The sequence below is a fragment of the Stigmatopora argus genome, chromosome 20 (genome assembly GCF_051989625.1).
Source record: "Stigmatopora argus isolate UIUO_Sarg chromosome 20, RoL_Sarg_1.0, whole genome shotgun sequence".
NCBI classification, from domain to species: domain Eukaryota; kingdom Metazoa; phylum Chordata; class Actinopteri; order Syngnathiformes; family Syngnathidae; genus Stigmatopora; species Stigmatopora argus.
The window spans coordinates 12,724,874-12,737,302 of record NC_135406.1 but is presented as its reverse complement, the minus strand read 5'-3'; the positions used below and the strand labels follow the sequence as shown (position 1 = coordinate 12,737,302).

Here is a 12,429-nt window from a genome sequence, read left to right as displayed (position 1 = left end):
ATCCACATATATATACATATATATATATCCACATATATATACATATATATATATCCACATATATATACATATATATATATCCACATATATATACATATATATATATCCACATATATATACATATATATATATCCACATATATATACATATATATATATCCACATATATATACATATATATATATCCACATATATATACATATATATATATCCACATATATATACATATATATATATCCACATATATATACATATATATCCACATATATATACATATATATATATCCACATATATATATACATATATATATATATATCCACATATATATACATATATATATATCCACATATATATATACATATATATATATCCACATATATATATACATATATATATATCCACATATACATATATATATCCACATATACATATATATATCCACATATACATATATATATATCCACATATACATATATATATCCACATATACATATATATACATATATATATACACATATATATATATATATATATATATATATATATACATATATACACATATATATGTATATATACACATATATGTATATATACACATATATATGTATATATACACATACATATATACATATATATACACATACATAGATATATATATATATATATATATAGTGAGTCAATACAATCATTACGGTATACATAAAGAGTTTTAATTCAAAACACAAAGAGCAAACTGAAAACATGAGCCAAAAATAAAAAATTACACCCCCCAAAATTAAAATGAACAAAAAGCCACAGGAAGCAGTAAGCCATGGGTTAACGAGACATGGAAAACAGGTGGGTGACACACAGGGGAGGCAACCACAGGTGAAAGCAATGTACAATCACAACGATAAGTTTCAAGCCATCAATATTTTTTTCATACTAAAGATTATACAGAAGAATATTGAGTATTATCTGTTTGTTCAACATTAAAATAAAATTTAAAAAAAAACAATTCACATTTGACTTCATATACCGACTGCCAGGTCTATTTACATACAGATCAAATCAGTTTGGATAAATATAAAAAGGAAAACTACTCCAAAATGAACCCAAAGTAAGTTCGTATAGTTAAAAAAGGAAAAGAATGTAGTTTACAAAGCTAATAGAAAATTCTGAAGATTAAATGAAATAAAACAACATTTGACTTGTTCTTCTCTTTTTCAAACAGACACAAATTCACAGCAGACTAATTTTATCAAAATGATTCAAAAATGACACGAGGGATTCTCATCATTTTTGCCAATTAATAGATAACATACACACACACACACACATTTGTGTCTTTTAAGTCTTATGAATAAATCCTTGGCAACAAACTTAGTATTATGTATTATTAAGTATTTTTAACCAACGTGTTGAACCAAAAATTGAGCAAAGAAAGGGCTTTTCGCCACTGCGGGTTGTTAAGTCTTCTTTTCAGGTTCCCTTCTGTGAAAATGTTGGAACATTAACTGCACCTGGAAAAGGTTTTTGAATTGTGTAGCTTTTTAATTGGGCTGTTGTAGCGAATCTGTGGCCACAGACTGAGCAGGAAAACATTGTTCTCCTGTGTGGGTTAATAAGTGTTCTTTTAAGCTTCTCCTTTGGGAAAATGTTCGACCACAAACTGAGCAGGAAATTGTTTTTTCACCAGTGTGGGTTCTTATGTGGGTTTTTATCGTTCCCTTATCTGTAAATGTTTTACCACAAACTGAACACGAAAATGGTTTTTCACCAGCGTGGATATACACATGCATTTGAGAAAAGGCTTTACCGCAAACTGCACACGAGAATGGCTTTTAAACTGTGTGTGTTCTTGCATGACTAATTAAGCTTCCCTTCCGTGTGAATGTTTGACCACAAACAAAACACGAAAATGGTTTTTCACCTGTGTGGGTTCTTGCATGACGATTAAAGTGTCCCTTCTGTGTGAATGTTTGACCACAAAATGAACACGAAAATGGTTTTTCACCAGTGTGGGTTCTTGTGTGCGTTTTTAAGTGTTGCTTTTTAGAAAAAGCTTTACCGCAAACTGAACACGAAAATGGTTTTTCACCAGTGTGGGCAATTGCATGATAAACTAAGCTTTCCTTGTGTGTGAATGCTTGACCACAAACTGAGCATGAAAATGGTTTGTCACCTGTGTGTGTTCTTGTGTGCCCTTTTAAGCTTCCCTTCTGTGTGAATCTTTGACCACAAACTGAACACGAAAATGGTTTTTCACCAGTGTGGGTTCTTGTGTGCCTTTGTAAGTGTTCCTTCTCTCTAAATCTTTGACCGCAAACTGAACACGAAAATGGTTTTTCACCAGTGTGTGTTCTTGCATGACTAATTAAGCTTCCCTTCCGTGTGAATCTTTGACCACAATCTGAACACGAAAATGTTTTTTCACCAGTGTGGGTTTTTGCATGAATATTTAAGTTTCCCGTGTGTGTAAATGTTTTACCACAAACTGTACATGATAAGGGTTTCTCCCCAGTGTGGATTCTTGTGTGTATTTTTAAGTTTCCCTTCTCTGTAAATCTTTGACCACAAACTGAACACGAAAATGTATTTTCACCTGTGTGGGTTCTTGTGTGGATTTGTACTTTTCCCTTGTCTGTGAATCCTTGACCACAAACTGAGCATGAAAATGGTTTGTCACCTGTATGTGTTCTTGCATGAATATTTAAGTCTCCCTTGTGTGTAAATGTTTTACCATAAACTGTACATGATAAGGGTTTCTCCCCAGTGTGGCTCCTCATATGTGTTTTCAAAGTAGACTTTTTCCCAAAGGTTTTTCCACACTGAGAGCATTTCCAGAGTTTGCCGTCCTTAAGACCTTCATTGTCATAAAGCAAGTCTTCGCTTTCTGATAACGAAGCAATTAAATTGTCTGCTTGCCCTTCTGCTGAGGTGCCGTTCGGAGTCTCCGCCCCTCTGCCGGCCACGCCCAGATCATCTTCACTCTTGAAAGGCTCACCAGTTGACACGGTGACATCTTCTTCCTCCTTTTTGATTTGCTGTTGAGGGAACTCTGGCTCCTCCTCTTTAATTTGGGGTAATGTTAAGGTGTGTGCAGGCTCCGCCCCTCTGCTGGTCACGCCCAAATCCTCTTCCCTCTTCAGGAATTCACCAAGTGACCAGGTGACATCATCTTCCTCCTTGATTGGAAGTCGCTCGTCTCTCATTTGTTGTTGAGGGAACTCTGGCTCCTCCTCTTTAATTTGGGGTAAGGTTAAGGTGTGTGCAGGCTCCGCCCCTCTGCTGGTCACGCCCAGATCCTCTTCCCTCTTCAGGAATTCACCAAGTGACAAGGTGACATCATCTTCCTCCTTCTTGATTGGAAGTCGCTTGACTCTAATTTGTTGTTGAGAGAACTCTGGCTCCTCCCCTTTGATTTGGGGGAGCTTGAGTTCCTTTTTAAGGCCAGCAGACTCTTTCCCATCAGGACCAAGATATTCTCTGAAACCTGCAAAGACACGAAAATAAATGATATGTTTCATAATGTTAGATTTATTATGGAATGTTTCTATATGTGTTGTAAGCATTTGTAATAAGTAATAAGGCTATAAATTAATTCATGGGACCACAGACACTTTTCCTCCCCATGGTCTCCTCAAGGCCCCACAGCTCGAGGACACATAGTTTTCGGACGCTTTTCGGCAGAACACAACGGGACTGTTTTGACGGGACTCCAGCAGCAGATGAAAATACGGATGCTTTGTTTACATTATAATACAGCTTTGTTTACATTATAATCCTGCTTGGTTTACTTTAGAATGCTCTGTTTACCTTATAAAGAAATTATTATGCTTATTGTGCAAATTCTTACGCAGGTGTTCCAATAAAAACAGATTGTTGTGACAGTTGTTTTTATAACCTTCATGATGTTATTCGGTTAAGCTTAGACAATTGTTCAAAACAGTTGAGACAGTTGTTTTTGCTTATGCAATTGTTTAAATCAGATTACCTTTGAATGTTTTGGTTACGTGCCGCTAAATGGACCGAAAAGTATGCCGCCCGTCAGAATCCTCTTGCGAACGAAGCCACGTTGGGAGCGATCCTCCTTGCAAGTTGTAAGCAGTTATGTTGAAAGATGTTTTCGTATTTTAATTAAATATTACTAATAATGATTCAAAAGGTTTTAATCATTATTCCAACATTTGGTCCTTCGAGTAGCCGGGGTCAACACACCGATAAGGAATCCAGACGCTGCAGTTCAATATCTGGAGTGACCGTGCACGGCGAGAATCCCTTTTCCAGGCTGGATTATTTCTCAGCAGCGCCTGGATTCTGATCGGTTGACGACTATCCTCTGGGTGAGCATCTATCGACATTTCTGCTGAGTCCGCGTGTGATGGCTGCATATTGTTGACTGGTTCCAAATGCGCGAAGGGCATCACACACGATGGCCTTATTTTGAGAAGTAAGGCTCGCGTCCTGGGGATGGCGATTTTAAAACCCTGCGGATACTAGTCACTAGCAGGTAGACACGGTGTGGTCTATAAAATGTGGTGGTCGACGTTGTTTTGGTTGTGTGCGTAGTTGTTAAAGCCTAAGGAGAAACAGGGAAAAAAGGTACTACGGGGATACACACAAATCCACTCCAAAAATGGGTGGTGCAAACAGTAAAGCGGCTATTGACGACGATCCAAAGATGCGTCTGCCGTGTAAAGATTGGATTGTTGAAAATCAAAGCGCTACAAGGGTTAAACACCTAAATTTATGGATAAACAAATATGGGTTTGCTGGCCAGCTTAAATATGCATGAAATATTAAAACCTGCAGGATAAAATACGAAGTAATCTATATATAATATGTGAAAGGAGATACAAGCGAGGCGGCTTGTTCCACAGAAAGAAGGGTGATAAAACGGGTCCGTTGTGTGAAAAAATAAAAGATAGCGCGGCCTCCTCGGGTGACGGGGAGAGGATAGGAATGTAAGCCAAGAGGTTGGAAAAAACAAAACGGCCAATTAAATGTTTAGCGGGGTTGCCAAAACTGCGTTTTTGTCATACTCTAAACTTGCCAAATAATGCGTCGATTGCGGGGGAAGCGCTCTGTTTTGGTGCGGCTGATTTGACGGTGTTAGACATTATAATACAGTATAGTATGCGCGTGGACCGCACAAGCGACTAAAATTTTTGGGGGACCCCTTCCGTGGAGAATATTACATTAATTGGCCTTGGGGGTGCTGAAGCAAACTTGAGGGCAGAAATGGGTTTTTGCTATGATATAGTTATGCTTGCAGCATATTGTGATTAAGGGGTCTTGGCAAAATATTGTGATATAGTTGGATATCGGGAGAGTAATTAATTTAGTCTTCTCTAAAAAGCGTTATAATTGTGCACAGGAGGCGAAGCATTGTGCTCAAAAAGAAAAAGAGAGCACTTAGGAATGTCAACAAAAGATAAGCTGCTTCGCAGCATTCATGAAGGTCACAGTTAGCGGCTAAGAGCGCGCTTCCGTTAAACACTTCATAATAAAAGCAGCAGGGTTTCCGCAATGACCTTCGCATTTATTTTTGGGATTTAATAAGAAATGTTTTTTGAGGTGATAGAAAATCTGTTTGGAAAAAATGATTTGGTAAAAGCTTTGGAATTGGGAATAATGCTATTATTATTATTTTATTTTTTGTTTTGTGAAGTTCAAAGGGCTCTTAATTGAAGAGAGCTAGTTTTGGAGGATAAAATGATATTATTACAGTTTTTGAATGGTTGGATTGTTCAAAATACTTTAATATAGGAGATTGATTGGCTGGTTAAAGAAAAATGAATGGAAATGTTTTACAATATTATGGCATATTGGTGACAATTTGTGGGTCCTTTATTAAGCATTGAAAATTGTAATTAGGAAATGCCTAGTAAAAGGTGGATTTCTCTAATTTAATTATTGTAGATTTTTCTTGTGGTAACAGAGAGCTATAGGAAATAGCTCTTATCTTAAGTAAACATAGTATGGGGTGATTTGCAATTTATGTCTTAGGTATTAAGAGTTATTTGGTTGTTAAAGAGATCAGACATGAAATTAACAATGCAGAAATGAGAAATTTCATGGCATTCGTCCAAATTGTGAGGTAAATTCAACCTGGCTGGGGTAGATAAGATAATTGATTTAGGATAGGCATAGTTTCCCTAGAACAGGGGTCTCGAACTCAATTTACCTGGGGGCCGCTAGAGGCCGAGTCTGGGTGAGACTGGGCCGCATCAGGATTTCCACAAGAAAAGCACTGATAAAACATTCCAACGTTATCAAATATCTTTATTTTTTAACAAAAAATAATGAATTAAATAAATTAACTTAAAGATGAATAAAAAATAAATCAATCAGTAATACAAAACCAAATAATACTAATGAGCATACAGTAGATATACACTGGCTGGCTAAGTAGAGAAAATGAATTATTTTTATTCCGTTTCAAATGTCTGTATTAACAGCTCTTTAACCTTTAACTTTCTGAACTTGAATGGAACATTGAACATGAAATATTCTGAACACGGCTTCTCTTGCCTACTCCTTGCTGCTAGAGACCTGGCAGCGCTTCTTCTCACATAGTCACATTTGGCTTGAGGGAGGAAGCAGTGGAGACCCTCAGTAGAGCTTGAAGATGCTCATCAGTAAGTCTGGACCTGTACTTGGACTTATTGAAGTTCAAGGTGGAGAAGAGCTTCTCACACAAGTATGTGCTCCCAAAAAGGCACATGGTCCGCTTGAACCTTCGGGAAAGTTCAGGGAAGCTGGGGGTCAACTCTCTCAAAAATTGCCCAAGCTTGTCTGCTTCTCCACTCACCTCCCTGAACTTGGCTTTGAGTGCAGAGTTGCACTGCAGGTCAATGAGCTCCATTTGAAGCTCAGGAGGGGCATCTTGCACATCAAAGGAGAAGGGGTCTGCAAAAATTTGAAATGTGGCTTTGTGTGTCTTGAAGTCTGCAAATCTGTGATAAAATTCCTCCTGTAGCTTCGAAATGGCCTCAACATACTTCTCACCACTGAATGGTGTGCCTGCATCCACGAGAGCCTTGCATGCTGGGAAATGGCAAAGGTTTGTCTGAGAGAGCTGGGCTTTCCATAACACAAGTTTAGTGCAGAATGCTCTCACGTTGTCATAGGCAGCACTGACAAGTTGCCCCTGGCCTTGTAGCTTCTTGTTCAGTACATTAAGCTCATGTGTGATATCAACAAGAAAAGCCAAGTCCATGAGCCATTTGGGATCACTTAGCACAGGATCAATCAACTCACAAACGGCGTAGCTAGCTTTGACTGCTGCATTACTGTCTTTGGTAGCCTTCTTGAAGAGATCCTGTTGCCTCAGAAGACGTGTTTTAAGACTGGCAACCTGGTTGGCTCTCTCATCCCCCTGGTATTTTTCGTACTCCTCAGCATATCTCGTAGTACAATTACGTTTCAAATTGTATTCCTTGTGCACCGCAACTTTTTCAGTGTAAATGAGACACGTCGGGGTGCCCCTGTGTTCAACAAAGAAATATTGCACTCCCCACTTTTCTTGAAACTGTCTGTGCTCATCACCGACCTTTCTCTTCACGGTAGGCTTTGAAAGAGACATCTCTGGGGCTCTGTAATATGTTTTTCCACTTGGAATGAGTCTCGGGTTGATCTTTCACATTCAGTCGCGCGGGTTTGTGGCGCATGTGCACTTTCGCTCTCCGTTTCAATCGCGGAGATGGCTACAGACACTGACACAGGCTGGATCACGGATCATAGCGCCTCATTCAGTTCTATGCTGAGAGCAGCGGAGGAGTGTGCGCGCCGAGCGGAGTGATCGGCCTCACGGCTTCTCCTCCGCCCAGCTGATTGGAGGAATGAATGAGTGAGTGAGCGAGGCACTGGACAGCCCGGCCGATGTCCCGCCCTCCAGAGCCGTATACCTCACCGTGATTGGTTCATTCAGCTCCGAACCAAAGTTCCCTCTAATTTTTTGTTGGTCTGAGCAGAAAGACAACCTTCCTGAGCGCACTGAGTACCAGTGTGAGCGACATCATCGGTATTCGGATGATTCGCCTAAAGACGTTTCGCCGACGGACGTTTGACAGACGGGCAGGTCGCCGAATGGACGTTCCACCGAACGTTCATTCGGCCGAACGGAGGTTTCGCCGAAACGGGATTCGAACGCTCGCCCCGCCGGATCGTGTGTGTACAAGTTTTTCAACCTCGGCCCGCGGGCCATATACGGCCCGTTAGGATTTTTAATCCGGCCCGCCGCCGGTGTTGTCCAAATTATAGTAAAAATCAATGTTCGTCTACCATCAATGGCAGTCCGGGAATAAGCACTCTTGGGCAGGCAGATGTAGCAGAACCGAGCCGTAAAATGACAGCAATCGGGTCAAATCCATCCTAAAACAGCATTTAATGATTAAATACAAATACTGGATGATATCGCGATGGAGGCAAAAAAACGTCTATAGACGTCCATTCGCCAAACGGCTCAAAATGCTCTCAAATTCGGTCAAATCCAGCTGAAAACAGCGTTTAATGATTAAATACAAATACCAGTATTTGTATTTAATCATTAAACTAACAAATACTAGTACGACCTGTCCGTCTGTCAAACGTCCGTCGGCGAAACGTCTTTAGGCGAATCATCCGGTCACGACATCATCATTGCTCGCTATCGGCACACCAGTATCACACCTGCCACAAGCAGGTGCATGTCAATGTTCCCTCTAATTTTTCATGTAAAACATGCTGTAAAACAAGAAAAACATGAGTGGACAGAGCTACTGCCACTGGCTGCCACTTAAACGGCGCCATCATGGGGAAAGGGGTAAAAAAAAAAAAAAAAAAAAAAAAAAAAAAAAAAAAAAAAAAAAAAAAAAAAAAAAAAAAAATCGATCTTTCATATTAAGACGGGGGCCGCAAATTATCGTCCCGAGGGCCGCAGTTGGCCCGCGGGCCGCAAGTTTGAGACCCCTGCCCTAGAAGAAACATGGAGCGTCTTTAAGTGCACAAAAGACATTCCCTGTTTGGCCTGAAGGGGGATATGCTTTGGTATAGGTCATATTGATGACTATTGGGACGTTACTGTCTATTACTTTAGGGGCATACAAATTAAGAATTTAGCCAAAACTTACTGCATTGCAATTATGGGGTTAATACACCTGAATGTTACGGTGATAACGATTGGCAATAACAAGCTTAGATAAAGGGGAATATCTACAACAAATTCAAGTGTGGCCTTTCATGGTGTGAAACGAGTGATGAAATAATGTCCGTGTTTAAAAAAAAAATAACATCTCCAAATTATAAAATGGCAACCTTTGAGAAATGCTTTAAGTAGATGGGTTGACTAGATTCGATAACATTGAAAGGGGGTGTAACTTAATGCAGAACATGGAGATAAAGTTTTTACAAACGGTTAAAATACTTAAAGGGTGTGTGTGTGTGTGTTTCAAATGTGTCACAACTTTTCCGTTATTGCATTATTGGCGAATAGAAAGTTAATCACAGCCACTCACATGGCAGTCTACATGCTGACTGACTGGGGTAAGGGGCGGTGGCAATTGAACAAATTTCTATTTTTAGATATGTGCCATGTGAATCTAATACATTAATTATCTAGTTTCTTCAGGCATCAATCTTGCGGTTCGAGGATCTACTAATGCGGAGTGGATCCAGACCTTCCGGAGTGTGGAGTATTCCTGGTGTCCTCAAGAATTCGTAGGTTTTCTCTGGGTACTCCAGTTTTACTCCAACAAACCACAATTATGGATGATTGGGGGAGCACTCTAAATTCCTTGGTTATGAGTGCGAGCGTGGATGAGTGTCTGTCTTTTGTGTTTTAATTGGCTGGCCACCAAGATATATCAATATTCTAATATCAAGGTGGAATATTTCTGAAATCGCTGATAAGCCTTTCAAGGACGGCGGTGGCAGAGTAGGACAGAAACAAAAACAAAAGAATTTCGCCAAATGAAATTTTTTTATTTCTGCAATGGAAAATTTTGGGAACCTGGGGGACTAAACAAAAAAAACAAAAGACTTATCTAGGAGGGCTACCATTTTGAGTCATGGTAAATTTCAAGCCTAAAAAAAGGGGGAGGTTATATATTCAATCTATATGCAGATATATGGCCAGAACACGGGCGATTCCCCCTTATGTCAAGCTACAAAAGCTACATATCCATTTCAAAGGATACATATGGATTTTATAGAGAATATGTGTGGTACATAACAGTCCTAAAACAGATTGGGGAAACCTTGTTGCAGAAACTGGTCTAGATTGGCAAGCTTGGATGACACACGCATGCGAAAAAACCATCAGGCCTTCGATAAAATTAACCCATACGGTGGGGGCATTACAAATCATTATTCAGACTGACAAATTACACGGTGCGTTTTATAGGTGTGAAAATACGGTATATATCCAAGACCATTTTGTAATCATTCTTATCTTGTAATCTATGCTACAAACCGGGAGTCATTCAAATTGCTCACCATCACATCACACGATCAGCAGAGCACCAAGAAAAAGAGACAAATAAAACGAAGGAAAATGTCCTTAACTGAGTGATTGTAATGAGTAAGTTTTATAATAATGGTCAGATTTTTTGTTTTTTTATCATAGCAAAAGAGAAGAGGCAATGTTGATTTAGCCTTTTCTGCTGTCAACTGAGTGACCACCACACTCTAAATCAATGGTGTCAAACTCAGTTTGGTTTGTGGGCCAGATTCCTCCCAACTAGACCTCATGTGGGCTGGAACAGGACATTTTGGGCCAAAAAAAGTTAATTTACTGGCCGCCATTGACAGCACCAGATGTCTGTCAATCCAAATAGGTTGGACGTCTCGCGCCATCAATGGCACTGGGAGATGAGCATCCACAGCCACTTAAATCAAATCAAATCAATCAAAAGCCTTTATTGTCATTATACAACAGCTGCATATAACGAAATTGGTGGTGCTACTCCATTAAGTGTGTGTTTCCCAGTAAAAACAAATAGGTAATATAAAAAGTCACGTGCGGGCAAGGTAATTCTAAAATATTGCATAATCTAAGATATTGCACATTTTATTGCACACCTCTAAGTTATTGCAGAGAAGGGATTGTGTGTCATGCTAGTGCAAGTTCAGAGCCCTGATGGCTCCGGGGAAAAAAAACTGTCCCTGAGTCAATTTGTCCGTGTTTTGTGAGACCTGTAGCGTCTGCCAGAGGGCAGGGGCTGGAACATCTGTAGCATCTGTGTTCGCATCCCCTCGAACGGCGCCTATGATAGAGTTGCTACCGGGGATACTGTAGCGAGCCAGTGACCCCGATGTTCTTATGAGCAGCCAACGAGCAGAGTCTTTTATCAGCGATCGCCCCGTTGCTTATGGGAGCTTCGGGGGCGCTGGCTAGCGGCTCCTTTTAGCTTGTAGCATCTGTGTTCGCATCCCCTCGAACGGCACCTATGATAGAGTTGCTACCGGGGATGCTTTTGCGAGCACGAGTATACTTCATTACCCAGAAAGCCCTCTTTTCACCGCGCATGCGCGTTGTGCGTTTCCTGGTCTGAATAGCTCATCCGGTGCTCGTAAATATTGTTATACACGAAAGATATGCCAAAAAAATGCCATGGCAACCTGGCTTGGTCGCATCACGAAATTTTGACCGCATCACAGGCGAATTATTCGATCGAAATTTCCCCCGTAAGACGAGCATTCCGTATGACGAACGGTCGTATGACGAGGTACCACTGTATTTGTATTTAATCATTAAACACAAATACTAGTATTTGTATTTAATCATTAAACGCTGTTTTCAGCTGGATTTGACCGAATTTGAGAGCATTTTGAGCCGTTTGGCGAATGGACGTCTATAGACGTTTTTTTGCCTCCATCGCGATATCATCCAGTATTTGTAGTTAATCATTAAATGCTGTTTTAGGATGGATTTGACCCGATTGCTGTCATTTTACGGCTCGGTTCTGCTACATCTGCCTGCCCAAGAGTGCTTATTACCGGACTGCCATGCCCGCCCAAGAGTGCTTATTCCCGGGCTGCCATTGATGGTAGACGAACATTGATTTTTACTATAATTTGGACAACACCGGCGGCGGGCCGGATTAAAAATCCTAACGGGCCGTATATGGCCCGCGGGCCGAGGTTGAAAAACTTGTACACACACGATCCGGCGGGGCGAGCGTTCGAATCCCGTTTCGGCGAAACCTCCGTTCGGCCAAATGAACGTTCGGTGGAACGTCCATTCGGCGACCTGCCCGTCTGTCAAACGTCCGTCGGCGAAACGTCTTTAGGCGAATCATCCGAGTACCGATGATGTCGCTCACACTGGTACTCAGTGCGCTCAGGGAGGTTGTCTTTCTGCTCAGACCAACAAAAAATTAGAGGGAACTTTGGTTCGGAGCTGAATGAACCAATCACGGTGAGGTATACGGCTCTGGAGGGCGGGACATCGGCCGGGCTGTCCAG

The 12,429-nt window shown here is 40.5% G+C and overlaps 1 protein-coding gene across 1 annotated transcript in view; it reads right to left on the bottom strand.

The window, feature by feature from the left end:
• Positions 1-12,429, bottom strand: part of LOC144066125 (uncharacterized) — a 131,655-nt gene that overhangs the window by 118,135 nt on the left and 1,091 nt on the right. The window lies entirely within an intron of this gene.